Source organism: Zalophus californianus, chromosome 1 (assembly GCF_009762305.2).
Source record: "Zalophus californianus isolate mZalCal1 chromosome 1, mZalCal1.pri.v2, whole genome shotgun sequence".
In the NCBI taxonomy this organism is placed as follows: Eukaryota; Metazoa; Chordata; class Mammalia; order Carnivora; family Otariidae; genus Zalophus; species Zalophus californianus.
The window spans coordinates 123,842,320-123,868,484 of record NC_045595.1 but is presented as its reverse complement, the minus strand read 5'-3'; the positions used below and the strand labels follow the sequence as shown (position 1 = coordinate 123,868,484).

The 26,165-nt window shown below is 41.4% G+C and overlaps 1 protein-coding gene across 7 annotated transcripts in view; it reads left to right on the top strand.

The window, feature by feature from the left end:
* PLD1 (phospholipase D1) overlaps positions 1-26,165 on the top strand; it is a 199,711-nt gene that overhangs the window by 37,255 nt on the left and 136,291 nt on the right. For 2 of the 7 annotated variants that reach the window (XM_027583302.2, XM_027583303.2), the window contains exon 1: positions 3,433-3,566. The exons of the other annotated variants lie outside the window; for them this stretch is intronic. The gene's annotated coding sequence lies outside the window, so the exon portion shown is untranslated. Of the gene's footprint in view, positions 1-3,432; positions 3,567-26,165 lie in introns of those variants that run through there. 7 annotated transcript variants of the gene reach the window in all.

The window sequence follows — 26,165 nt, the reverse complement described above, 5'->3', positions numbered from 1 at the left end:
CAGCCTGCTCCTCCTCCTCCCGTGTTCCCAGCTCTGTGGACGGTCTCAACAACCTCCATGTGGCTCAGGCCCCGAACCTAGCTTACACAAGAGAACTAGCGAGCATCCCTGCTGCCTACATTACAGCCCCGGCCTCCTTGGTAATGCTTGGGAAAGTGTAAGCCTGTACATTTAGAAGCACTGGTCTGCCCTGCCCTGCCCTTTGCCTGGAATGTCTTCTTAATTTCTACTCACTCTACAAGGCCTGGCTCCTTACTTAGCTTTCCAACATGCACATCTGGTCACTTTCTGGTTTAAACTCTCTGGGATGCCTCTTTGCCTCCGTGAAATTGACATCAGAGGGCTCCGGTCTCCCTTGCAGCATTTTCTTCTGCTCCCTGTGGTCCCTCCAGTGGCCCATTCCCCGTTTCCAAACTCTCTGCCTTGGAAGGCTGAGTGGGTGTGCCCTCTGCCTGGGGATCCCTTACCTGCCATGTAGTCTTCTGGTCTCAGTTCTGTGGCTGCTTTGGCTGCGAAGCCTTTCCCACTCTGCGCCATCATGAGGACTGTCTACGGAGCAGTTCTCTCCCATCTGCCCCTCCCCAGAGTCTGGCAGGGTTTCCCAAGTGGTATGCACTCGGGAGGACGGAATTATTAAAGTACATGGTTAGGAGCACATACCTCAGAGCCAAACAGCTTGCGTTCTCATCCAGGCTCCACCGCTAGCTCTTTGGCAAGTACTGACCCTTTAGTGGCCTCAGTTTTCCCATCTGTAAAATGTATAATAAGACAGTAGTGAAATTTAAATGAGTTACTACTTGTGAAGCAGTTTAGAACCATGTCCACCATTTAAGCTCTTGTAGCTGCTATTATTATTAGTTTTAGCTTCAGTAGTGTGACTTGGGTTTATTTAAAAGTCACATCCTACTATGCTTTTATTTTTTCTGGAGTTTATTTCTCTAGTGTAATTTAAAACCCAGTATTTAACTATTCTTCATCTCCATTGAGGTTGATATTGTACATTGATTGTTTTTTTTTAAAGATTTTTATTTATTTAAGAGAGAGAGAGTGAGAGAGAGCATGAGAGGAGAGAGGGTCTCAGAGGGAGAAGCAGACTCCCCGCTGAGCAGGGAGCCAGATGTGGGACTGGATCCTGGGACTCCAGGATCATGACCTGAGCCAAAGGCAGTCACTTAACAACTGAGCCACCCAGGCGCCCTGTACGTTGATTGTTGGCAGAAATAATTTATATGAGACAAAAGGAAATACTTGTGACAGAGAGGCAGGAAAAATCTTAGGGATACAGCCTTTTAAGAGAGTGATGGACACCATCCCATCAGTACTTAGCTAGTTGAGTTGGGGGTTTATCCATATTTCTTCCATTTCAGAGATGATGTTGACCTTGCGGGCATTTTTCTCGCCGCTTTTTGAGTAAAGGAGTGATGAATACTACTTATCAGAGGATTTTTCTGGGAATGTAAATCATCGTATATGTTTGCAAACCAGATCTACATAAGAGAGATGGTTTTCAGTGTAATTATTATTATTTTTTTTTGCATGAGTGTTTTCATATCCTTAAGAAATATTCTGTGCTTGTGGGGGGAAAACAACTTTCCATGACACTTACCACACATTGTATGTGACATTAGTGTACTCTTATAACGGACCCTTTTCTGCTTTTTTGTTTTTCTTCCAGCAGGAGAGTTACATTTCCCGAGGTTTAACTGTTCTAGCCTTTTCTCGGTTTTGCCACCAGGTGGGGTGCTGGCTCCTTTTTAAGGCAAGGGCCTCTTAAACATCGTTTTCTCCCTGAGGTGACTGTCTTAACCCTATCATTCTAAAGTGACCCATGCGAAAATGTTGAGCCCTGACCTGGATGTGGGTGGGGAGGCAGGTGGGGCATGTGTGAGATCTCAGGGAGTCCCCAGGGTTTTCATGCCTGATCTTGTTATGCTTATATGCTAATGGCTTAAGTTTCACAGGTTTTGGGTAAGTTGATTTTGCCAGCAATACATGTAAATCTTGTTTGGCAGCAAGTGAATCGAGTTTTCCTTGAATATTTGGTCCAATCTTTTGGCTTAGAAGAAACAACAGAGTCAGGTAGTCTTGACCATTATGTTAAATAAGCCTTCTTTAAATAAAGTAGAAATCATGGAAGCAAGCCATGACAATTAAAACTGTCCTTGGAGTTGAAAACTAGGGGCAAACTGTGTGTATGGTACTGTGAACACATTACGTTAAAAATCAGAGCATGGATTTTCATTATTTCTTGAGCCATTGCTCAAATCAAGAAATGTCTCAATGCTGGGACATTATGGACTGTTTTAAGATCTAAAGGCCTTAAGGAAATTATCAATTGCATATTTCTAGAATGAGAAATAAATTTTAAATTTCTTAGTTTGAAACATGGAGAGTCATATTCAGTTCCATTTTAAACCATTAAAAACCATAATGCTACCAAAGAATCTTTTATCTCATATATATAACCAGAAGGTAGATGGTGAAACTGAATTATGAGTGATTTTTACAGACACCAAGTCAGAATCATAAGTTAGAAAGATCCTCGGGTGGTAGCTACACTTGTGGTGAACATAGCATACTGTATAGAAATATTGAATCACTATGCTATACACTTTTTTTTTTTTTAATTTTATCCATTCGACACAGAGAGAGAGGGAGAGAGCACAAGCAGGGGGAGATGCAGGCAGAGGGAGAGGGAGAAGCAGGCTCCCTGCCAAGCAGGGAGCCCGATGCAGGACTCGATCCCAGGACCCTGAGATAGTGAACCAAAGGCAGACGGCTCAACCGACTGAGCCACCCAGGCGCCCCTATGCTATACACTTCTAACTAATGTAACATTGTGCGTTAACTATACTCAAAAAAAAAAAAAACAAAAACTTAGGTTCTGTAATAAATATTCCTTTTGAACTTAAGTTGATTTTTAGACTTTAGAAATTAATGAGATTTTAGGCTTAATTAAGGCTATCCCCACCCCCTCCACAATCTGAAAACAGTATGTGACTTTGATTCTCTCAGAAATAGTAACTTCATATGTCCCTCTTATGTAAAGTGAAATTGCGGTGATGTATCACCACCACTTAACCACTTGGGCAACATTGTAAAATTCATTTCATGGCTCTCATGGGGGTGGGGTGGGGGGAGACTGTATTCCTTCTATTTAAAATGAATGAGTCACTTTAATACGGTATCTAAGGAGTGAGAGAGGAGTGAGGGTTCTCTTTAAGTTTGTGTGTTATGGTTTTCTTAGGCAGCAAGTTCAAAAATGAAGCCTGAAGCCTTTGCTCAATTGTGTATGTGGGTTTTATTTCTCACTGCAGCCCAGTGTCTATTTAACATATGGGAGTGGTTTCAAGTTCATTACTAAAGCTTATAGGCTAAAGTGCTTTGTGGGCTTGGCTAGGACTTAAGTTGCCAAGTTGGGAACAAACTGCTTTCCTTGTGCATGTGGATTCCCCGGGTAGTCCATTTCCTCCCCTCTGGGCTATCAGCTGCTTTGGAGATTAGTTTCATAGTAAAGATTCTTTCTGTAGAGCAGTATGAAGCGACTACTTTCACAGGGGCACCAGGTTAGTAAATCACATTTTGAACTTTCTGCTGCATGTGTCCGATTTTCTTTCTGTACTCCCGGGCGATATGACACTCTGCATAGCATTTGTGTCGTTGCTGTGTTCTTTTAGAATATAATGTGAGTTCGTTAATCCTGGGGAGTGTTTGGAGGTTACGATTCTCTATATAATATATGCGTTGTTTGACAATATTAAGGGCACATGGAAGCTAGGATGAAATGGCATATGTGTGTTGGATTTGTAGTCTAGAGATTTGTACTCCTTTGTAAGCATTTTCAATTCCTTTTTCCAAATTCCTTTCTTCGTGTCCTCCCATTAAATCTTCTAGGCATAACTGTGATTTTATACACGGTTGATGGTAGTTTTCTTGAACCTTAGGCAGCCGTGTGTTGCCAGTCCAGCTAAGCTAGCTGCCTTACACCCTTGTGTGTGATGGCCTGATACACGGTTTTCCCTTGGGCCTACTTCTCATAGTTACAGTGAACCAGAATATCATTGTAATTTTCTCTTTGAAAAGTCTGGCATTTTTCTAGAATGCCTCATAAAATACCCGAATAACTATTGATGTGGGCAGAGCGTTACAGGTGGATCAAGCTAGACTGAAACCCTCCCTTATTTGTCACTGTTTTTATTCTTATGTAATTCCTCGGAATCTGAGACTACTTTTGGAGTAAATCTAACAGTGGAATGTGCCTTGTAAAACATAGAAGTATTGCTAAAATGAAATTCAGTGAATAACATGAAGTGCCAAGGGAGTATCTTCTTTAATTTTATTAGAGACGTAGAGAGCAGTTTTACCTTTATTAATTTGTCACCAAAGCAACCCAGCATGAACTTGTTCTGCAAGAGTAGTTAAATTGGATGATGTTTGGAAGTTTGTAACGCTCTATGAAATATTCTTCTTTTTATGTTAAGTATGCTTTAGTTCGAGGTAATGTACTTGTATTTTTTAAATAATGCAGATAGGCTTCTGTTATTGCTGCTTTGTTATTGCCCCTTTTTACCCCCACTGGGAAATACAATGTATTAGAAAGGATCTGTTCTTCCATGTTAAAAAAAAAATAAAACTGAGACAAAAAGGAACTTTCAAAAAATCTTTGAGGACCTCAGTGCCTTAAGGATCGCAGTTTCCGTATCTGCTGAGGCTGAAGTTGTAAAGTTAGGACTGTATGCCATTTCAGGATTACAAAATTGACTGTACTTTATACCCTGAGACACAATGGTCCAGTTATATTATTGCCCCTTCCTCTGCAGATCTTTTTTTTAACAGCAAATCCAGTAGGTCATTTTAACTTTAAAAAAAAAAAAGGCAAAGACTGCTATAACTTGCTTAATATATGCTCTCACTCCATATTTGTACCATTACACTATTGTTACTAAATTCTCTCAGTTTAAAATTTAAAGGAAGGCTTTTGTCAATGTGATTGTAGTTGTCCCATGATTTTAAAGAACAGTGTTAAGACTGTTTTGCTCATTAATTATTTGTGCTTAATTGGCACAGATAAGAGTCTGAAAAAGCTCACATAAAGCTCATTTTTGTCTGGGAGCTACGGTTCTGTGTTCCCAAGGGCTTCACAGCCTTTCAACAAGAGAGGAGAACCAAACAAAATACCACTGAATAGAAGCACAAATAAACAAATGTGGCAAAGTATAGAATAAGAGGGGGGAAACTCCCTAAAAGCCAGCCAGATTTTAGGGTTTTCGCAAAGAATATTCATTAAAATAGTTTCCTTCAAACATGGGGAGGAAAAAAAAGACCACAGAGTAGGATGTTCAGAACCCTGAATCTGAGCGTGAAGTAGCTGAGCTAACCTTACTCCTGACTCTAGGTTTGGAACATGTGCTATAATTCTTGTTCTCACCTTGCTGGGCTGGTTTAGTTTTGTTACGCCTCTGCCTTGTGCCTGAAATCAGGTAGAGATGGGTATTTTTCTCATTCCATACCATATAATTTTAAGTGAAGCTTTGAGCTGGTTACTTTTTATCAAACATGGCTTCTTGCTGGTATTCAGAGTCCTCTCCATGTCTCCTAAATCTCAGATGGCTTATGAACCTAGCTGGTGATGCAGAAGCATGTGATCCTTATTTTCTTTTACAAGGATTCAGAGCTTCGAGGTCAGAGACAAATCCTTAGGCAAACGGTGTCAGTACGAATTGGCCCACACTCCAAGCATCAGGAGAACTCACTGGCCGTGGAAGATAGGCACTAGGAGGAAGGAAATGAATCTGTAGGCGTAAATGTGATATTAGAAGTAAGCTTTCTGACTGCGGAACCTCGATAAATCCATTCATGGCCCCGATGGCTCTTATTCCAGCCCCCGGTCTGGATCTTCACAGTGCCCGTTTGGGGAGGTGTTGGCTCTTGGTTGCAATTTCGGACCTTATAGGATTCACAGAAAGGCTCCAGGGAAGAGTGCTACCCACTGCCTTTTTCACACCTAACCCCTGGGTTCTTTTTTTTTTTTTTTTTAAGATTTTATTTATTTATTTGTCAGAGAGAGAGCGCAAGCAAGGGGAGTGGCAGGCAGAGGGAGAAGCCCACTTCCCGCCGAGCAGGGAGCCCAATGTGGGGCTCGATCCCAGGACCCTGGGACCATGACCTGAGCCGAAGGCAGATGCTTAACCAGCTGAGCCACCCAGGCGCCCCTGTAACCCCTGGGTCCTTGCTTAGCTCTGCTCACTGAAGGGGCTGATGTGCAAGAGTCTTGTGCTGGTATATCAGAAAGTGTGTGTGTGTGGGGGGGGGATTGTGGTGCCCCCCCCCCGGACACTCACTGTTTCATGGTGACTGTAAATACTAACTTCCCAGACAGATTGCAAAGCCTGAGGACAGACTTTACTTCTGAGGCTGATCTGACCACAGACCTCTCCAGTTCCCCCTTTCATTCTGAAAAACCCGACCAAGTTTTACGTTTTGGCATTTCTGGCAGGAGAGGTTATAATAGTCATAGCAGGAGTAGGAGAGGTGGCAGTAGTAGTAACAGATCAACAAGGACAGCTAATATAAAACCATTTCCTAAGGGCGGTCCTGTCCTAAGTCTCTTAGGTGGTACTCACAACAACCCTAAGAGGCCAGTTGTCCTTCTCATCATTTTACGGCCGAGGAAACGGTCCTGGGAAGGTTATGCACTGTATCCCAAGTCGTGGAAGGTAGCAGCAGTAACAGTGTTGTGCCTCAGGGGAATGCTCTGGTGGGGGAAAAAAAAATTAGTATGAGAAGTGGATGTTCTTGGGAAATATAATCCAGTATTTTTTATTAATGAGAAACAACCATGTAAACTCTGATATCTGTGCTGCTCTTCATACTCAAAGATGCTTCTGTTGACCTACTGTCAGCAGTAGAACAAAGGCATGTCCTTTGTGGTGGGGTTCTACTGAGCGGGAGGTGAGCTTGCACCCTGCGTTCTCACCTGTTCTGCTCGTGGCCAATGGCGAGGGATAGAGTTTGCCCTTGGTCACTGAACGAGATCAGTGGTGACCAGTCCACATCGAGAATAAGCCCAGAGCACTGAAAACTGTCTTTTAACTATGGACTTAAGTTAACCTTGGAACTTCTGAGACTTTTAAAGGCTAAAATAATAAAACCACTAAGGCTAGGAACTTGGATCTTTTTGATTGTTTCGCTTTAATTTGGCCAATATGAGTGTCCTTTTTATTCCTGTCCCCCCCTGTGATTTCCTGTTGATAATCAAAGCTCTGGTTATTTTGTTAGTCCTGAAGGCTTTCTGAGGCTTAGTAGAAAGCCAAGACTATGAGACGTGGATATCCTTGAAAAATGTAAATGTGCATTTGAAAATGTTGGGCAAATAACTTTAGCTTTTCCTAAAACTTAAACATGTGACAAGTAAGTTTGGAATCTTTAACAATATTTAAAAACATAGCCCATAGATTAAGGAACTAAGTTTAAAAAGAAGAAAAGGAAAGAAAAGAAATCAAACAATAAATATTCTGATCTTTGGGTGGGGAAGAACTTTCTCTTTCTAAAACCAATAGAAGAAATCACAAAAGGAATAGGGTAGTAGATTGGAGTTTTCCAGGTAGGAGGAGTGTAAAAGCTCTAAGTATAAAAATACTCACTATCATGAAAGGTTGGAAATACTCAAAACATACAGTAGAAGAAAAGTGCATGATGAACCGTTATGTAACTATGACAATTTTGCAACTATATTAAAAAGATTGTAATAGGAAGAGGTGATGATAGATCTTTAACTTGAAACACTCCAAGTCAAACTATTTGTGCGTCACATACTGGGCCATGTTTAAAATAGACCTATCTTTGTGTGGGTTATGCTTAGGGAGAGCAGAAATAATGGTACCTTAAGGTAATAGGGTTTAGGGATTATTTTGAAGGTGGGAATTTCTGGTAGTTGATATTTTCTTTTCTCTATATGCTTTTCCACATACTAATATTTTTAAAAATGATTATATTTGGAAAAAAAACTATTATGGAGAGAAAAAAATGAGAACAAGATGTACCAAAGTTTAATTGTAGGTTAATGTCACCCATAATCCATTTAAGGTGGTGGCTTTAATAATAATTTTAATTTTCCTCAAATAGTTTGCAAATCTAAGGTTTCCTTTAAGAAGAAATCATCATTTTTATAAAAAAAAATGAAAATAGATTAGGAATGACAGGTTAGATTTGAGGCGAGATCGATTTTTATAAAGGACTGGATAATTTCACTTTGGAGAACAATTGTTTTTGCTATGTTTATGCATTGTTATAGGAAGTTGCCCTTTGATTTTATCTATCAGGTTTAAAATTTTTGTCAGTGGTTTAGCCAATCCAATGTTAAGGTAGATAGTTTATTTCATAATGGATGTGGGAAGAAGCTCACTTAAATACTTGAACATCAGTCTAGGAAAGACACTTTCATGGATTTCCAGTGTGTCTCATTAACACTTTCCTTGCTGTAAAAGCAGCTGGTACTATTTAGAAAGGACAAGTCACATTGTGAGATGATCCTTAGAAGAGATGATTCATCTGGAATAATGAAGATGAGTGAATCTTAGAGGAGTTGACTTCATTGTCCCCCCTCCTCATTTTACAGTTGAAGAATGATTGAGTCCCCAAGGCCACAAGGTTCTGGTCGACTCGGAGTCTTTTGGGCCTTTCGAGGTCTTTTGATTCCCCAGTTGCTGTTATACTCCATTATACTCCATTCTGTACACTTAAAAGCATTTTAGTATCGATGAATGAAACTAATATTTCCATTTTTTTTCTGGCTTGGTAAAAATCAAAAGCTAATACCGTTCACCACTTACCTAATGACATTTGAGAAAGAGGTTGAAGGCCCATTACTGCTTCCAAAGAAAACTCTCCAACTTCACAGGCATGGTCTTTATTCTCATCATTGTTTGAACATTTTGTTCTTGGGTAAGGCTTATTTAATGCACATCTGGTTTTCATGTTTATTCTGGAAGACCACAGCCACATGGAGTAACTAGAGATCACTTGATACTGAGCCCTGGAAACTGTTTTCTCACAGCTTTATTATATTGTATAATTTATATATCACAAAGTTAACCCCTTAGAAGTGGACAATCCAATGGTTCTTAGTGTATTTACAGAGTTACGTACCCATCATTATAATGTTATTTTAGAACATTTTCATCACTCTAAGAAGAAGCCTTGTACTCACTCCCTTGTCCCCATTTTTCCTCCTCTAGCCCAACGTAACCCATATTCTACCTTCTGTCTCTCTAGAGTTGCCCACGCAGGACATTTCATATGAATAGAATCATACCTTATGTGAGAAAGCTGGGAATTTTAATTTGATGCTCAAGGACCACTTCGGTGAACGTGACCTGGTCACTGTAAGGGCCCTTTCTTATCAATAGTGTCCTAAAGTATGAGATTGAGACAAAATGAGCTCAGTGTTGTCACCTGCTTACTAGATTAAGTGACTCATTTGTGCCTTCTGGAGTCCCTGTATTTAAGATTCAAATTAAAATATCTGGTATTCAAATTTTAAAACTATATGGGAGTACCTACCCATTAATATGAGATTGTTGCAGACTATGTGGCAGAAGTGTTAGGTTAGACCACTGCTTATTAATTGGGACCTTGAGTGAATCACTTGACTTCACTAAGACTTAATTTTCTTATCTATAAAATGGGGATTAAAATATAAGTACCTTATAGGGTTCTTGTGAGAATTAAATGAAATAATATATATAAAAGGCCTACCGTAGCATTTGATGCCTCATAGGTGTTAAGTGAATGTTAGCTGTTGTTATTAGTGTCGCTTACAATAAACTATGGAATGTTATTTTACTTTGTCTTTTAATGACTTTATCTATTACCCTCCTAAGGATTTGAGTAGGCTTTGCAAGAGGATTTGCCTACCATTAAACACACACGGAGGAGTAAAACAAAACCAGGGATACTCAGGTTAGTAGAAAGATAATATCAGAAGAAAGTGTAAAAACAACAGTAATGAGAGCTAAGATTTAGGTAGCAGGTTTTCAGTGGATATTTCAGTAGCATCTTTCCTAGTGAGCGGAGAGAATAATGTCAGATCAGAAATGAGCAGAGACAATCCGAGAGAGCCCCCCGCTGGGGGAAGACCTTCGATGGTCTCTAGTCTACCTTCCTACCCCATGCAGGAGACCTTGCCATAGATGACAGCTTGGTGTGGTGTTGGAACTCACAGTGTCAAGGTGAGCATACCGTCTCACAACGTGTATAGCCACTATTTATTAAGCACGTCCCATGAGCTAAGCTAGAATTCGAGTCCAATCTGACTCCAAAACCATTAAATTATTGTGTAAACGCGCTGCTCAAGGCAACCAGTTTCCTCGTTAATAGTTCTTTTTCAGAATGCTCTCATACGTAACGAACTGAAATGCACACTCTCGTAGGTTCTTCTCCCGATTTTCACAGTACCGACTACATGGAGAAGCAGGAACCTAATCAGACAGTCCCCTGATATCTGAAGACAATCATCATTCTCTTGCTCAAACATGGGGTTATTTTTTATTGTTCTTTAGATTATATAGCTTAACACACTGTAGCTTTTCTTTTTTCCTGGAATGAGTTCCTTTCGAGCATGCACAGCGAGCTCTGAATCAGTCTTCAAGATTCCTTTCCAATGTGCCTTTCCAGCAGTAACCTTCCCCAGGCCCCAGACTGAGCACTTCCTCCTCTAGGCTCCTACTACACTTCTCATCACACTCTGAGAATTAGCTGGTAAAAGTCTGTCTCCACCCCGGGCTGTGTCAGAGAGCTGTTGACCTTTGTGCTCCTAAACTCCATATGTGCGCTGGACATGGGGTAACTGCTCGGTACATTGGAAGAGAGAATTTTGATTTTACATCCTATGGATTCCTAACTATATCTGATTTTACAGAGCTATTAGTTATAAATGTCTTTGGACAAAAGATGTGCAGGTAAACCTTGATTAACTGAGGGCTGAGGTAGAAAACTAAGAAGCTGTAGCCTGTGGCTTCTCTTGGACCAAAAGTAGCATCATTTTGGGAAGCCGACTGAAGGTTGGTTTCAGTTGGTTACTGCACCATTCATTCGATTGGTTACTGTGCTGTTCATTTTCACTTGGCGAAGTTATCCTCTCACTGCCTGATATAAGCGAGGTGCTTGCTTGTGTCTTGGACAAGGCTGATACCCATACCTTTGCTCAGAGAGATTTAGATAAAATGATTATGACGTTGACAATGTGGTTGAATCACAAAGTTCACAGGAAGCTTCATACCAGTATTCATGTAAATGCTGATAAGAAGATACAGTCCAAAGTCATAATTCTGTTTTAATTTGGGATTGTGGCAGTTTTTCATAGAGTATGGAGTTTTTCCTTAAAACTTGGATAGAGGGTTAACTTTAGAAAAAATATATAACTGGGGCAATAAGGGGAGCTGGCCTGCATCTGGAAGAAAGAAAGTGGATCTCACCAAGGGTTTGCTGCAATTCAGAAAACTGGTGTGCATCTTAAGTGAATTCAGTAGGCCCTAGCTAGGACAGTGTACATGTAGTGGGAGAAGTGCTGGCGGGGTCCAGTCTCAGGAGTTGTGGAGTGCCTGCTTTGAGAGCTAGACTTCGTGCTTCTCCACTGTGTGGACCGTGGGGCTCCGTCTCTTGTCATATGAGTCTGAATTTACCAGTCCTCTCTATCCAAACTGAGTCTTCACCTCCCACATGAGTTGTTACGATACCAGGCACCCCAGTGCATCCATCTTCTCTGTTAGCTTTTTGGCCACTTTTGTACTAGCTTTTCCCCTAGAAAAAAGCCCACCTGGTGGAGGCCTAGGGTGCCATCACTGCTCCGAGTGGTCCCCAGATGTCTGGCCTAGGTCTGGAGGAGGAAGACCAAGGCAGAGAATGCTAGAGTTGCAGCGGACACAGAGTGCAGCCATGAGACCAACAAGGAGGCTTTTCTGGAGAGGCCGATGTGGTGCCATCAAGGCGCTGATGGCACACTTCCCGTTTTAGGAAGCTTTCTGCTTCCCAGGGCCCTTTCCATTCTAGGGAGCCCAAAGCCTTGGAAAGTTCTCCTTTATGTTGAGGTGACATGGGTCTCTCTGGAATAACCATCCCAGTGTTCCAGCTCCATCCCCTGGATCCACAGAGGAAACATCTACTTGTTTGAAAGAATTCCCATTTTTGTTCAGCCTAAAAACCTCAGATTCTTTCGACCACTTCTCATGATACCATGTTTTGCAGACTCTTTTCCAGCCCGGTCCCTATTCTCTGAGTGTCCGTGGTTTGACCTTGTTCTGTGGTCCTCAGATTGAACGCAGTACTCCCAACTATCGACTGAGTAGCAGGCTGGGATTATCGGTTGCTTTCCTGGATACTGCTCTTCTGATAATGTGTTCTAAGAATGCATCAGATCGTAAAAATACCGATATTAACATGTGCCATTTTTTGTACAGTTGTTATATTTCAAGGCAATGTGCCAAAGTGCCTTAAATATGTTATGTCACTTAATCTTCACAATGCTGAGGTCAGGATTACTATTGTACTTCCTTGATTTGAAGACATTTGAAGACGGCATCATCAGTTAAGTTTCAGCTTTTCAAGGGAAAGAGAGGAAAGAAAATGCCATCACATTGAATGTAGATATAAAATACAATAGTCAGCACACCTGGGTGGCTCGTCTGTTAGATGTCTGACTTTGGCTCAGGTCATGATCTCAGGGTCCTGGGATCGAGCCCTGAGTTGGGGAGTCTGCTTGTCCCTCTGCAACCTTCCCCGGCTCATGGTCTCTCTCAAATAAATCAATAAAAAAATCTTTAAAAAAAAATGCAGTAGTCACGCCAACTTCAGAAGAGTTAAAATGTGTATGTGTTGAGGAAAGGGGGACAGAAAGAATCAGGGAAATACAGTATCTTCAGTCTATAGGTGAGGAGATTAAGCTGAAGGAATTAGAGTAACTCCACAGTCTGGAGAAGAGAGCCCAGGGGTTCAGGCCCCGTTGTGCTGACTGCAGTGTGTTCCTACCATTCGCTCCTCCCTCCCAAGGAGCTCAGGATGAAGTTGGCTCCTCTCCAGTTCCCAGGGCTTTCTCACAAAATAGCGGTTAATCCAGCCTGAACTCGTGTGTTTCAACCTAAATGCAGATGTCTGCATTTATCCTTAGCAGAGAACAACTTTCTGAATGTTCCTTTCCCCATGTTTTAGAGTGGGGTTACCAGATCAAAGCATATACACATTTTTTTTGTGGCTTTACAAACATATTACTTAGTATGCCTGAAAGTGATGTGTTCCTTAATAATGCTACCAGCAATGTGGTTGGTTTAGCACAATTGTTATAATATTTTAATACAATCCATTACTGGTCTCACTGGGACTGGGAATTCAGATCTGTTGTGGGAAACTCATGCATTTGATTGTCTCCGGGCTCCCTGAAGCCCCCAAGCTAGGCTGACTCAGGCCTGTGAGCAGTGCTCCCTTGTAGTTAATATGTGCCTCTCTGTTTCTGTGGCCTCTGGACTTGGCTCTGAGTCAGAATCCCTGGGGGCCACAGTGCCCCCAGACTTTGCTCTGCTTCCCACTTGCCCTCTGACTTTGAGCTTGCTCACATCTTTCCTTTTCCTTTACTGTAAAATCCTGGGTTATTTGATGCAGTTTATAGAAAATCTGTGAATCCAGAGGACGATCAAGATGGTACAGAATGAGTGGGTTGGGAATTAAAAGCAGTTCTTTTTATAGACCCATTGTGGTTGAAGGAGGAATATCTTGCAAACTTTCTAGGAGATATCTGGATGATTAATTAGCAAGAAATCCATTCTAGTTGTTCTCGTTCTTTCTAGATGAAGACCGGGAGGAAGTAGAAAGTGTCCAGAATGTATAATTGAAGGTTTTAAGGAAAAGAGCCTGCCTAGTAGGTTTCAGATGACAAAAAGGAACTGAAGAAGAGAATTTCCGCCTGTATGCAGTGTAGTCTCTTAGCTCCTGCAAGTATAGAGTTGTGACTAGGAAACAGATGTAATGTATTTTTTATTTTAAAAATGGGAATAAAGAAAAAAAGTCAAATATACAGCTAACCTAGAAGACCACTTTTAGTTATGTGCATGGGTTTTATATGTGGAGTTATTAGGCTTTCATAACTCAGTTTAAACAGGTAAGAAATTTTGAGTAAAAATTAACTCTATTAGATGCTTCTTTATATTTTGACTCTGAGCCCACATTAACTCCTGCTTCTTGTGAGAGGACCATTACTGTCCTGTACTTCTTGGCCAAGAATATAAGCCACTTGTTGTCTAGAAGTGTAGGTGTACCGCTTAAAAAGAAAACCATGCTCCATATCGAAAGAACTCAAGTTTAAGTCAAGCTAAATTCAAATGTAAGTTGACTTCAGTGTTGTGTTCAAAAAATGTGATAAAGTTGCCTTGATAAGAAATGACCCCTGGATTGTGAGGGAAGGTGGTAATGTCATACAGATCTTGAGTTTTATCAATCCACAGTACAGCCCTACTCTTTGCCAGACTACTCATCATCACTGATGAGTGATTCAGGATCTGCCAAAGACTTAATGTATGTTTATTTGCTACATGCTAGAGACTTCTAAAGACACAGGTTAGGAAATTTTAGAAAGCAGTGGGACTAGAGATACATTCCTTTATAGAGTCAGCTCTTGCCTCTCTCGGCAGTTTCCTAGGGATCGGTGTAGGTCCTTTACAATATCCGTGTGCCACGATCCAGGTGAATTACGGTCTCGATGCAGCTATAGCAACCTGGTTCTGTTCTCACTGAATACAACCCTTCTGTCGTACTTTGCTTCTCAGACCTCCCTTCCTCCTATCATTAAAGTAAATACATAATTTTGGAGTAGTCTAAGCCAGTGTCTTTCAAACTGCCATCCATTTGAATCTCCTGGGATCTTGTTAAAATGCAAATTCTGAGGGGCGCCTGGGTGGCTCAGTCTGTTAAGCATCTGCCTTTGGTTCAGGTCATGATCCCGGGGTCCTGGGATCGAGCCCCGCATCGGGTTCCCTGTTCAGCAGGGAGTCCGCTTCTCCCTCTCACTCTCTCTGTGTTCTCCCTCCCTCACCCCCCTCAAATAAATAAATAAAATCTTTTAAAAAAATGCAAATTCTGTTTCTGGGATATGGTTGAAGATTCTACATTTCCGATTTCACTGTCAGTGCTCCCAGGAAGACAGGCGGTGGGAAAGGGTGGGTGATAAACAAACATTACATGGAGGAGCCTCATAGGTACATTGACGACTGTGATTACTTTGGCAGGTGCCCAGCTGAGTTCAGAGAGGCAGCAGTGCACATTATTAAGAAGCGTGGGACCTGGGCGCCTGGGTGGCTCAGTTGGTTGAGCGACTGCCTTTGGCTCAGGTCATGGTCCTGGAGTCCCGGGGTCGAGTCCCGTGTCGGGCTCCCTGCTCGGCGGGGGGGTCTGTTTCTCCCTCTGACCCTCTTCCCTCTTGTGTTCTCTGTCTGTCATTGTCTCTCTCTCAAATAAATAAATAAAATCTTTAAAGGAAAAAAAAAGAAGCTTGGGACCTGGGGTGCATGGGTGGCTCAGTCGGTTGAGCATCTGCCTGCATTGCGGCTCAGGTCCTGATCCTGGGGTCCTGGGTCGAGCCCCACGTCGGGCTCCTTGCTTGGCTGGGAGCCTGCTTTTCCCTCTGCCTGCCACTCCCCTGCTTGTGCTCGCTCTCTCTCTCTGTGTCAAATAAATAAATAAAATCTTAAAAAAAAAAAACAGCTTGGGACCTGCAGTCCTCCCTCTGCCCTCCAGCACTTGAATCACATGGGCACATTACTAATTTCTCTAAACCTTAGTTTCTGAATTTGTGACAGGCAGATAATCTGAAAACCTATGTATAAGATTATTGTGATGATTAAATGATAAAGTGCATATAAGTACTAAGTGCTTGCTATTAGTAGTTATTAGTAGTAATAATTCAGAAAACATTTATTGAACACCTCCCGCATGCCTAGCATGTCAAGATAGCTAAGTAAAGATTAAAAGGCAACTCTTTAATTTTGATTGGGATTGAATCGGTTTATTTGGGAGTCCCTGGAATCGGGGGAGATTAGATCTAAAACTTAGGACTCCAAGTCCGGTGCCCTTCCTGCCTAATTCTTTCTGTGTGCTCATTGGCTGTTTCTTATGATATGTAGCCACATTAAAGCCAACCTGGTTTCAGACTACTTTAATTAAGTGGAACCCATACACTGAGTCTCAGTGGATTCCACATGTTCTAATTTTTAAAACCGAAAGTAAGTTATGTTTGGTTCCTTGGGTTTGCATGAGTTATCTGTGAGGATAGAAGGTGAAGGATCGGTTTTTGTTTTGTTTCTTATCAGCTGCCTTGTTTTGCTTGATTAGCAAGAAAGGAGTGTTATCAAAGGAATAGGCATCATCAGTTTCTATTCTGGTGGATCAAATTCTGAGCATACATCTGCCTTCCGTTTTGGTATCTACCTTTTAAAGTGATTTCAAAATGTCTTTGCATGACCTAACTTGTTTTCCTAATACAGACTAAAAAAATACACACCCTGCTTCTTTTACAACAAGCCAACAACCCAGCACAAATGTATGTGTGCCTGTGGGGAGCTGGGTATTTCCACTTTTCACTGTCATTGCTACCTTTGTTTGGAAAGGAAAGATCACTGACTCAGAATTTATCTTTTCTTTATCTCGTTTTATTTTAGTAACTGAGACATGCACGCTTTTTCTGAGCTTACAATGGTTTGTGTGTGTGTGGTATATATTTTTGTGATTTTTTAAAAAGGTACTGATTTGGCAGAAACTTTCCAGTGTGACTGTTGTGTTTGTGAAAACACGATAATCTCACTGAGCAGTCTTCAGATAGTGGAAACAATGGAATTTGAGCAATATTCATTGTAGGCACAGACAAATTGCTTTCTTTAAGCGCTTTGACAATGGCTTTTTCCTTTGTGTCTTTCCGGTTATAAGTAGCGATTTGTCTATTTTTGTTGTAAGAAACGTAGAAGTGATTTTGCATTGGCTGTTCCTCTGTAGGATCAAGGAAAATTACCTGCTCTTCCTTTGAGTGTTGATATATGTTGATCGATTTTTACAACTGCTTATTATTTCCATGTCTTTGCGAATTTTTTTTAACAACAGCTTCATTGGGTTATAATTCACAAACCATAAAATTCACCCACTTGAAGTGTAGAGTTCAAAGTTTTTCCTATATGCACAGAATTGTCTTTGCAGATTTTTGCCAGTACGTTTTTATTTCCTCTTTCTACTGTGTAGCCCTTACCTTTTCATATTACTAGTCCTTTAATGACTCTTCTTACTACTTATAGTTTGGTGCATATATAGGTGTCATAACAGTGAATTCGTAGAAGCTACAAACTGACGACACTTACTGATCACATTGTGGCTTTTTATTAACTTTGTATTAGTGCTGTTTTAATGACGAATCATTATCTGTCAACTGTGCCTATGTCTATTAAGCCTGGCATGTTTCTTGTTACTCCTCTATCCTTCCTTCCTGCAAACCTCACCCTCCACACACATCCAGTCTGGCTTGTTTACTTTAAATATTGCATTGGTTCTACAATGTGACTGAACCGAACACAAATGAAGGCATTGCTCCCCATGGTGGAAGCTTGTCTGGAAATCGTTGTTCACTGTAGTGACTTCATAAGCAGAGCAGAACCAGTTTTCTGTTCAGCTCAGTATCTTTTTTATTTGTGAAAGAACACCATTGTTTAGCTGGCTAATAAAAAAAAGTAACCAATTGAAATCGATGTTACTTAACCTACAAAATTCTATTTGGGGCAGCCCAAGCTTATTATTATTGAATGCTTTTTAGCTCCAGGCCTTCAGCATCTAGGGTAGGGAGTGGGAGATGGTGGGTAGCGACTTTGAGATAAAGTCTAAATACCTTAATCACATGCCTGGACCCAATGTGCAGCTACACAGCACCTTTTTTTATTTCTTCAAACCTGCCATGGTTATGGACATAAAATATGGTGGTCCTATTGAAGACCTGTTTAGAATTTGGCAGGACGTATTAATTGATTGGCTGGAGAGAATTAAGGAAAGGTAATTGCTAAGGATGAGTTCCAGGATTCAGTTTATGCAGCTGGGTAGATGATGTTTCCAGTTCATTCAGGAAGGAAATACAGGACAAGGAAATGTTTTGGTGTTTGGAAGATGATGAATTCTAATTTGAGCATAATAAGTTCACCCAATGGGGAAGTTCATAGGCAGATATATAGATCTGAGGCTTAGGAGAAAGAATAGGCTGGAAACAGCTCATGAGAGCCCAGTAGACACTGGCAACTGGGAATGCAGAGATTGGTTTCTGCCTTCAGGGAGCTCCCAGTCTTCCAGAAGAGGCAGAGGCATGTACTCTGTGGAAAAGAATGTACTCAATGGTGGTATCACTGGGAAGCCATTGAAACCCCAAAGAAAGGAAACCTCAGCATGTATAGTAACCCTTAGAATGAATGGGATATGTATCGTAACCCTCAGAAGGAATGGGATCACCCTGAGAGGTGGGTAGAGTGGGGGAAAAAAGGATTACAGGACCCTGAAAAATACTAGCATGTAAATATTGAGCAGAAGAATAGCTTCAAAGAACATTCCATCTCAGTGGCTGGAGAAGGAGGAAGATGACTGGAAGGAAGTGGGAGCATGAAAGCTGAGAGAAAGCAGGGAGTCAAGAAGAATGGAGTCAAGGGTTATGCAACAGAAAGTTAAATGAAAACAAGAACAAGGAGGTGTCCTTTGGATTATACAATATATAGGTGGTTATGAACTTTGGTGAAAGTGGGCAGGATGTCGAAGCCAGGTGCAGTGGGTTCAAGAATGATGGAGGAGTGATGAGATACAAAGGAGCAAGTAGATAACATTTTTAAGCAGTTTATCTTGAAATGGGGGTGAGAGAGAGAGCAGGATAGAGTCAAGTGAGGTTGGAGTCCATGCAGTTGAATGCTTTTTCTGCACCTGTGTTTAGAAACCTTGGGGAGGGAGCAAGAAGGCAGAGACTTGGATTGGCCCAGGTTTTGGTTTTCCAGGTGACTATGATAGAAGGACAGTGGGGGACCAACAAGGAGAGGTTTTCAACAGTAGGGGAGTTAGAGTCATGGACCATGTGCTGTCAGCTGGATGAACAGGGGTTGTGAGGCCTGGCATGGGCTGAGGGAACAGGAACGGCTTGTCCGAGACGCAGTTGTTGCTGGATGTCAAAGGTGTTCCTGGAGACAAGTTGTCTTTGCTGCTATTTCACCAAAAAAAAAGATGATGGTCTCCTGGTTTTAATAATGAATGAATAACAGGGCAGATCTGTAGCCACTTCATCATGAGCCCTAAATTTGGGATGCTTTGCAGGTTTGGGGGAGGCTATGATGCCACTAATCATCCATGTTCATCCATCCCACCAAAGGAAGATGGAAATGGTATCTCTATTGTTCGGGCTGTATTATTTCTTTTTTCTAGATTTATTTCTTTTGTTAAAGTTAAACAAAATCCATTTATGTCCCTTCTATTAAGTAGTTTGGTTAGGTACAAGGCATGTAGAACAGTTTCCAGATACCAGGTTTGAGGAGGAGAGTTTATAGAGTATTGTGTACCTCTGAATATGAAGACATTAGCTTCTAGGGAATGGACAAAGCAGGAAATGTGAAGTTCAGGAGTCATGATTTGAATCTCATACCTACTACTTACACAGTATGACCCTGGTCAGACCTCTTAATCGTTTTGAATCATCGCTTCTTCAGCTGAAAAGAGGGTAAAAAATAATAGTTTGCCTGCAGGTTGAGGAGAATCAAGATGTATTTGTGAAAGATGCTTTGTAATTTGGAAAGCATTATGCACATGTTCTCTGTTTGGCCCATATTGTGAGCTGTTCTAAGTCTCATTCATGTTCATTCCTTGATTGGTCTATAGTCCCTGAGAGTCCAGAAGACACGAGGAACTGGGAATCTAGAGATGACCTCTCCCTTTGGGGAACTGAGAACCTTCCGGAGGAGACAGGCTAAGTGGAAAGGAGTGTCCTCAATGGACTCCCCTAAATGCTATAGAAGCACTGAGGAGAGGCATCTAAAACAGATTGGGAGGTCAGGGGAGGCTTCCTGGAGAAGGTGGCACCTGTGATGAGCCTGAATGCACAGTTAATCCAGCAAAGAAGGAAGTTGGAGGAAGGCAAAGCTGTAGAGGGAGCCACCTTCTGGGAGGCTGAGAAGTTGGAGAGGATGGAGCATGTTTGGCTCAGTCCAGCTGAGCAGGGAAACCTGATACCCTCTGAAGCTTTGACTGTGAAGTCACAGCATAAGAGAAATGAGAGGTAGAGGGGAACCCATACATGTAAATGAAGTGCTTCGAGATGTTTTAAGTGGTCACGGGAAGAAACCTGAGAACAGTGAGGTTGATAACGGTGTTGATGAATGGAAAGGAGAGTTTGAAAGCAGGATGGGCAGGGGGTGGGTGATAGGGGAAGAGGGACCCGCTTCCGGGGTTTGGGTGGGAGGGAGGTAAATACACAGAGTAAGGTGAGGAGTCATGAGAGAGCGTTCCTTTCCTCCAGCCCCTCTCTTCACAGTAAAGTAAAATATTTGAGGTCATTTTGTATCCCCAGAGCCTCGCGCGGAGCTCAGCCATTGTGGTTGCTCAGTGACTAGCTGCTGGGGGAATCCCCATCGTCCTGAGCCGCTTGAGAAGCTGCACAGACCGCGCAGCCCGGCTGGAAGGCACGATGCCTCCCGGGTCCAGCTGGCCCACGCTGCCTCTCTCCAGCGTGCTCAAGTTTGGTGGCCTGTCCTTCTGTCTGCCATTTCTTGTTAGCATTGATGCCACTCACGTGCTTTTGATCCTCAGGGACGTTGCAGAGGCAGGTGTCACTAGAAAATTCCGTTCTTTAATGACAGTCGGGAGTGACGGTTTCTTGAGCAATCCCAAACTTGTTCTTTCCCAGTGAGGCTGGCAGCATGTCCACACCTCCGGAGCAGAGTCTGGCTGCAGCTGAGACAAAAGCGGTTTATCCTGCCCGTCGGGTCCTCCTCCTTACACAGTTTGGACATGGTTCAGATCTGCATTCTGTGGAAACGAGCTGGCCCCGAAACAGACTGGTGTGAGCGTGCAGGGTACAAAAGAGACCTGAGTTCTAGACTCGCCTCTGCTTTCTCCGTGTGACCCCGGGCCTCTGCTTCTCAGTGCACGGGAGGAGGTTGGACCAAATGATGATGTAGATCATCACGTGTGCTAGATGGCACTGACTGAGGTTTGTATCCATCGGTTTCATTAGTCCAAAGACTGTGTCTTCAATTCTTACTTAGTGGCTGGACCAAATACATGTGCCACGGGTTTATTGAATTGGATTGTATCAGCTCCTCTTTCTTCTCGGATGCACGCGCATGCGCATACGCATGCACGCAGAGTAAAATAGTTACCGTTGATAGTGTAATTTACTTGTTCATTCAATTCATTTCTTCTCAACAAATGCTAAAGATATGAGACAGACGGTACTTGATTTCCTTCAGAGATGGCAAGGAGCCTGAAGCCCCTGAAGTGGGAGGTCAGAAGAATTCAAGGGCTTTACCGAGGCTCAGAGGAAACAGTGGCTGTGCTCCCATAGCGATGCTGGCCACAGGGTTGTGACTAGGGAATTTGGACACAAGCTCAGGACATGGTCATTTGGGGTCTCCAAGGAGCTCCCAGCTTAGGAAGAATGGAAGAGACACAAACAGATAACTTCGCTTTAGCAAAAAATTTTGCTAAATTTGATGATGGAGACCAAAGGAATGACAGATGCACTGAGTATTCTACTTTCCGTGGTTTGCTTGGCATTTAGGAAACATATCTGTTATGAGGTTTTGTTTTTTTCACTTCTCTTGGCTAGAGTGTCCGTGCTTGATGATTTGATGTACCTTTAATGATACTCATAGTTAGCAATAATATTTCTACAATCAATGATGTATTGTGTTCTTACTTTGTGTCAGGTGCTGGGTTAAGTACTTTCTTAGATCCTTAAGATTCGTCTCATTTTATAGATGACAGAACTGAAGCTCAGAGAGGCCCAGAGTAATATAAGTACAGCAAGAGGTTACTAGTTACAAAACTCCTAAGTGGCAGAGCCAGGATTAAGTGCCTCTGTTCTTAAGCCACTGGGCTCAGGGTCTGACATTGGTTGCAGATAAGCCAAAGGAATGAGTGGGGATAGATTGTGGAATCTTAAGGAAGATGGGGATCTTGTGAGCAGGTAAACCTGGTGGATTCTCATTTTTAATTTTAGTTGAGTAGTAGTTTTTTTTTTTTTGTTATTGTTTGTTTATTTAACTCGGAAACAACTTTTGATTGCTTACTGTGCTCGTCTGTGGGAATGACCCAGCTTCCTGTTCCCAAGAGTTTGCAACATCACAGAGGACAGGAGGCATGCCCCCAAACCTCTGAGAGACAAATGCTACCAAAAATTCAGAAACCAGATGATGCAAAGCTTAGTCAAGAGAGATGATGTCGCTGCCTGCAGGGGATGGGTTGGGGAGAGCCTGGAAAGTTTCAGTAAAAGGCAATGTGGAAGGTCTCAGCAGGCGGAGAATTGCAGGAAGAGGGGTATTTAAAGTGACAGGGGAATGCATGGGTTGGGGGGGGAAGACCAGGGCTAAATGTATAGTGTAGTACATAATCATAAATCAAACACCCATGTAACTACTACTCAGGTTAAGAAAAAGAACCGTGCCGGCCCCAGTGCCAATCTCCCAGTCCCCAAAGTAATCACTGTCTTTGTGTTTCTTCATAGTTTTATCACCTGAGTGTGCACCCCCAGATGCTAGGGTTTATTTAATCTTGCTTGTTTTATCATTTTCTTATTTGATATGTATTTTGAACCAGTTTTAATCTACAGATTCTCTTGCATCCTTCTCTTTTCCTTGCAATTTTTCTTGAATAAAACCTCGGGCTCTTTGACCTGTGGAGTTGCCCATGGTCTGGGTTTTGCTGACTGTATCCTCATGGTACAGTTCAACATGCCCCTCTGTATTAGCTTCTGTAAATTGGTAGTTGACTCCAGATGCCTGATCAGACCCAGGCTCAATCCCTAGGACCCATCTGACCAGATAGTAGCAAATAAGTAGAACTTGAGTAGGAAGTTGGGCTCTAAAGGCATTTTGAGTACAGGTCAGAAATCCAAACGGCTATAATCATGATCTTGGGCTATGGTCCAGCTCTCTCTCTCTCTCTCTCTCTCTCTCTCTCTCTCTCTGTGTGTGTGTGTGTGTGTGTGTGTGTGTGTGTGTGTGTGTGTGTGTGTGTAGGGGGCTGGTAGACTGGGAGGGCCATTTTGTAGGTTTCTGAACCAAAGAACAGCATCTTCACAGGTATCTTTTCCAGCCACATATCTACATGCAGGTGACTCTACTTGTCACAGTGTTAAAAGGGTGAACTAAAGAGGGTCTGAAATCTTGAAATAATATGCAGGTGGTTGGTTGTCATTTTCTGTAGTACTGTGATACAAGGTTCCTAACAATTTCCTATAAATGCTTCTTAAGTGAAACTATGTAATAGGGAATGGTAAATTCATAGTATAAATACTTTTGTGACTAGCATACAAATATTATAAGAATAAATCTAGGGAGAAACATGAGTCTTAAATCAAAAAAGTAAAAAAGAACAAATCTAAGTAAAAGGAAGAAATCTAAGAAGGTTGTTTATTGAAAGATTTGTGTTTAAGGAAATCCAACAATACTCACTTTTTCCAGATGGCTTTTATTTTTTTAAAAGATTTTATTTATTCATTTGACAGAAACACAGTGAGAGAGGGAACACAAGCAGAGAGAGTAGGAGAGGCAGAAGCAGACTCCCTGCTGAGCAGGGAGCCCAATGCGAGACTTGATCCCAGGACCCTGGAATCATGACCTGAGCAGGAGGCAGATGCTTAACCGACTGAGCCACCCAGGCGCCCCATATTTGTCTTTAATCTGAGATACCTGTTCTTAATTTCACTAGAGCTCTGGAGTGAGCCCTGGCCCCACTGCATACTATAGTCGAATGACCCGATGTGGGACCCCTTTCTTCTCTTCCTTGAGCCTCGATTTACTCACCTCTGCTTGAAGGGACAATGATAGTTCCCTTGTAGAGTGTTCTGAAGATCAATGAGATCAAGTATAGGAGAATGTGTTAAAAGAAGTAAAATGCTATGTTGGCTATAATTTTAATAATATGTGTTATTTTTACTTCTGTATTTTTGAGGAACTTGTGAAATGAGCTTCATTATATTTGAAATACTTGGACTTCTAGAATAAAGAAAGGCACTTCCTAATTTGAAGTGTTAGATTACCTGGTGCTAAGGAGGGGAAATTTTCAAATGAATATATTAAGGCTTTCTTTTTTTAAAAATTTAATTGAAGCAATTTTAGTAACTCCCCTGAGAAGGCAAAAGCAAACACAGCTTCAGTTTTGATGACCGTTTTTCCCTTGCCTGAGCATCACTACCATTAATAGTGGAAACTCTAACTTTGTAGACCAGAGCCATGGATCATCAAGGCTTTACTTGGAAGGTTTAGTTGCCTCAGAAAAGACCAGATTTGCTTTCAGTTCCAGTACTTGGCCCATTTAACTTCATCTTTCTAGTGTTGATGTTGAACCAGTCCCCAAGCATGGCCAAAATTTGTGCATGCCGGCTGTTGATTTTAAGGGAAATCAGATTGGAGTCTACAAATATATATGCTTTCCCAAGGGCGGGTGAGGGACAGTGGGGGACAAAGCACTTCGTGGTATTTTATGTATTACCTTGTTAGTGGGTCACCAGTATTGGCTCAATTTAGCAGGAATAGTGAATCTTGGTTTTTGCAAAGAATGCAAAAATCATCAAGATTGGATTTAAGGACATTAGTAAAATGTCACTTATATTTGATAGTTTTTAAATTTAATTTAAATGAAATATTTTAAAAATACAGATTAACATTTAGGAAATAAAAACCTGTGTACCTATAACATCCAAATTTAACAAGTTTTATCATTTAGACATATAGCCTTTTGAATCAAAATAAGAAACAAAGAAAATATTACTGGTGTATTGAGTCCTCTTAGTACCCCTTCCTGATTGTATTCTTTCTCATTCTCTTTTTCTAAAGGTGACTGCTCTTCTGAAGTTGTTATATGTTATTTCCTCAATTGCTTTGTATGTCCGACTTCTAGATATGTTAATGGACACCATATAGGATTATTCTGTGTGTTTTTAAATCATAACAAAAATTATAAGTTGTCTTTTTTTCTCCACACTTTTATGTTGAGATTTATTCATGTTGATAAAGGCAGTTCTGATCAGTTTATTTTCTCTGCCATATAGTACTTCATTAAAATATAATTCACTTATCCATTCTCTGATAGGTGGATATTTTGGTTGTCCAGCTTTCTTAACTGTGAACAGTGCTTCATTGCTCATTCATAATATATTTTCTTGTATAAACTCACCCATGGTTGAGTTTCTTGGTGAATATATTTAGAGGGAGAATTGCAGGGGAAGGTTATGCCATGTTCAAGTTTATTAGACTTTGCCAAATTGCTTTCCAACAGGTTATTTTATTTTGAAAGATTTTGTTTATTTAATTGAGACAGAGAGAGAAAGAGAGAGCACAAGTTGGGAGGAGGGTCAGAGGGAGAGGGAGAAGCAGACTCTCTGCTAAGCAAGGAGCCCGATATGGGGCTCCATCCCAGGATCCTGAGATCATGACCTGAGCCGAAGGCAGATGCTTAACCGACTGAGCCACCCAGGCGCCCCCTCCAACAAACGTTATTTTAACTCACACTTCTACCAAGTGGTACATGAGAGTTCCACTATCTTACCAATACATTATAATTTCTGACTTGCAAAAATTTTACTACTTCAATGGATATGAAAAAACATCTTATTGTTTTAATATGACTTCCCTGATTACTGGAAAGGTTAAACATGTTTAAAGATTCACCGTAAATTTAGAATTCATCCTCTGTGAACTACCTGCATGTGCTCCTGGTCTATTTTCTACTGGTCTTTGGATCTTCTTCTTATGTATTTATAGGAGTTCTTTGTATATTCTATGTATGTTTTCTCCAAATTTGGGTTTGTTGTTAAATTTTACCATTTGTCTAACACAAGTTTTAAATTTTAGTGTAGTTAAATTTATTAGCTTTTTCTTTATGGTTTGCTTTTTATGTCTTGTTAAGAT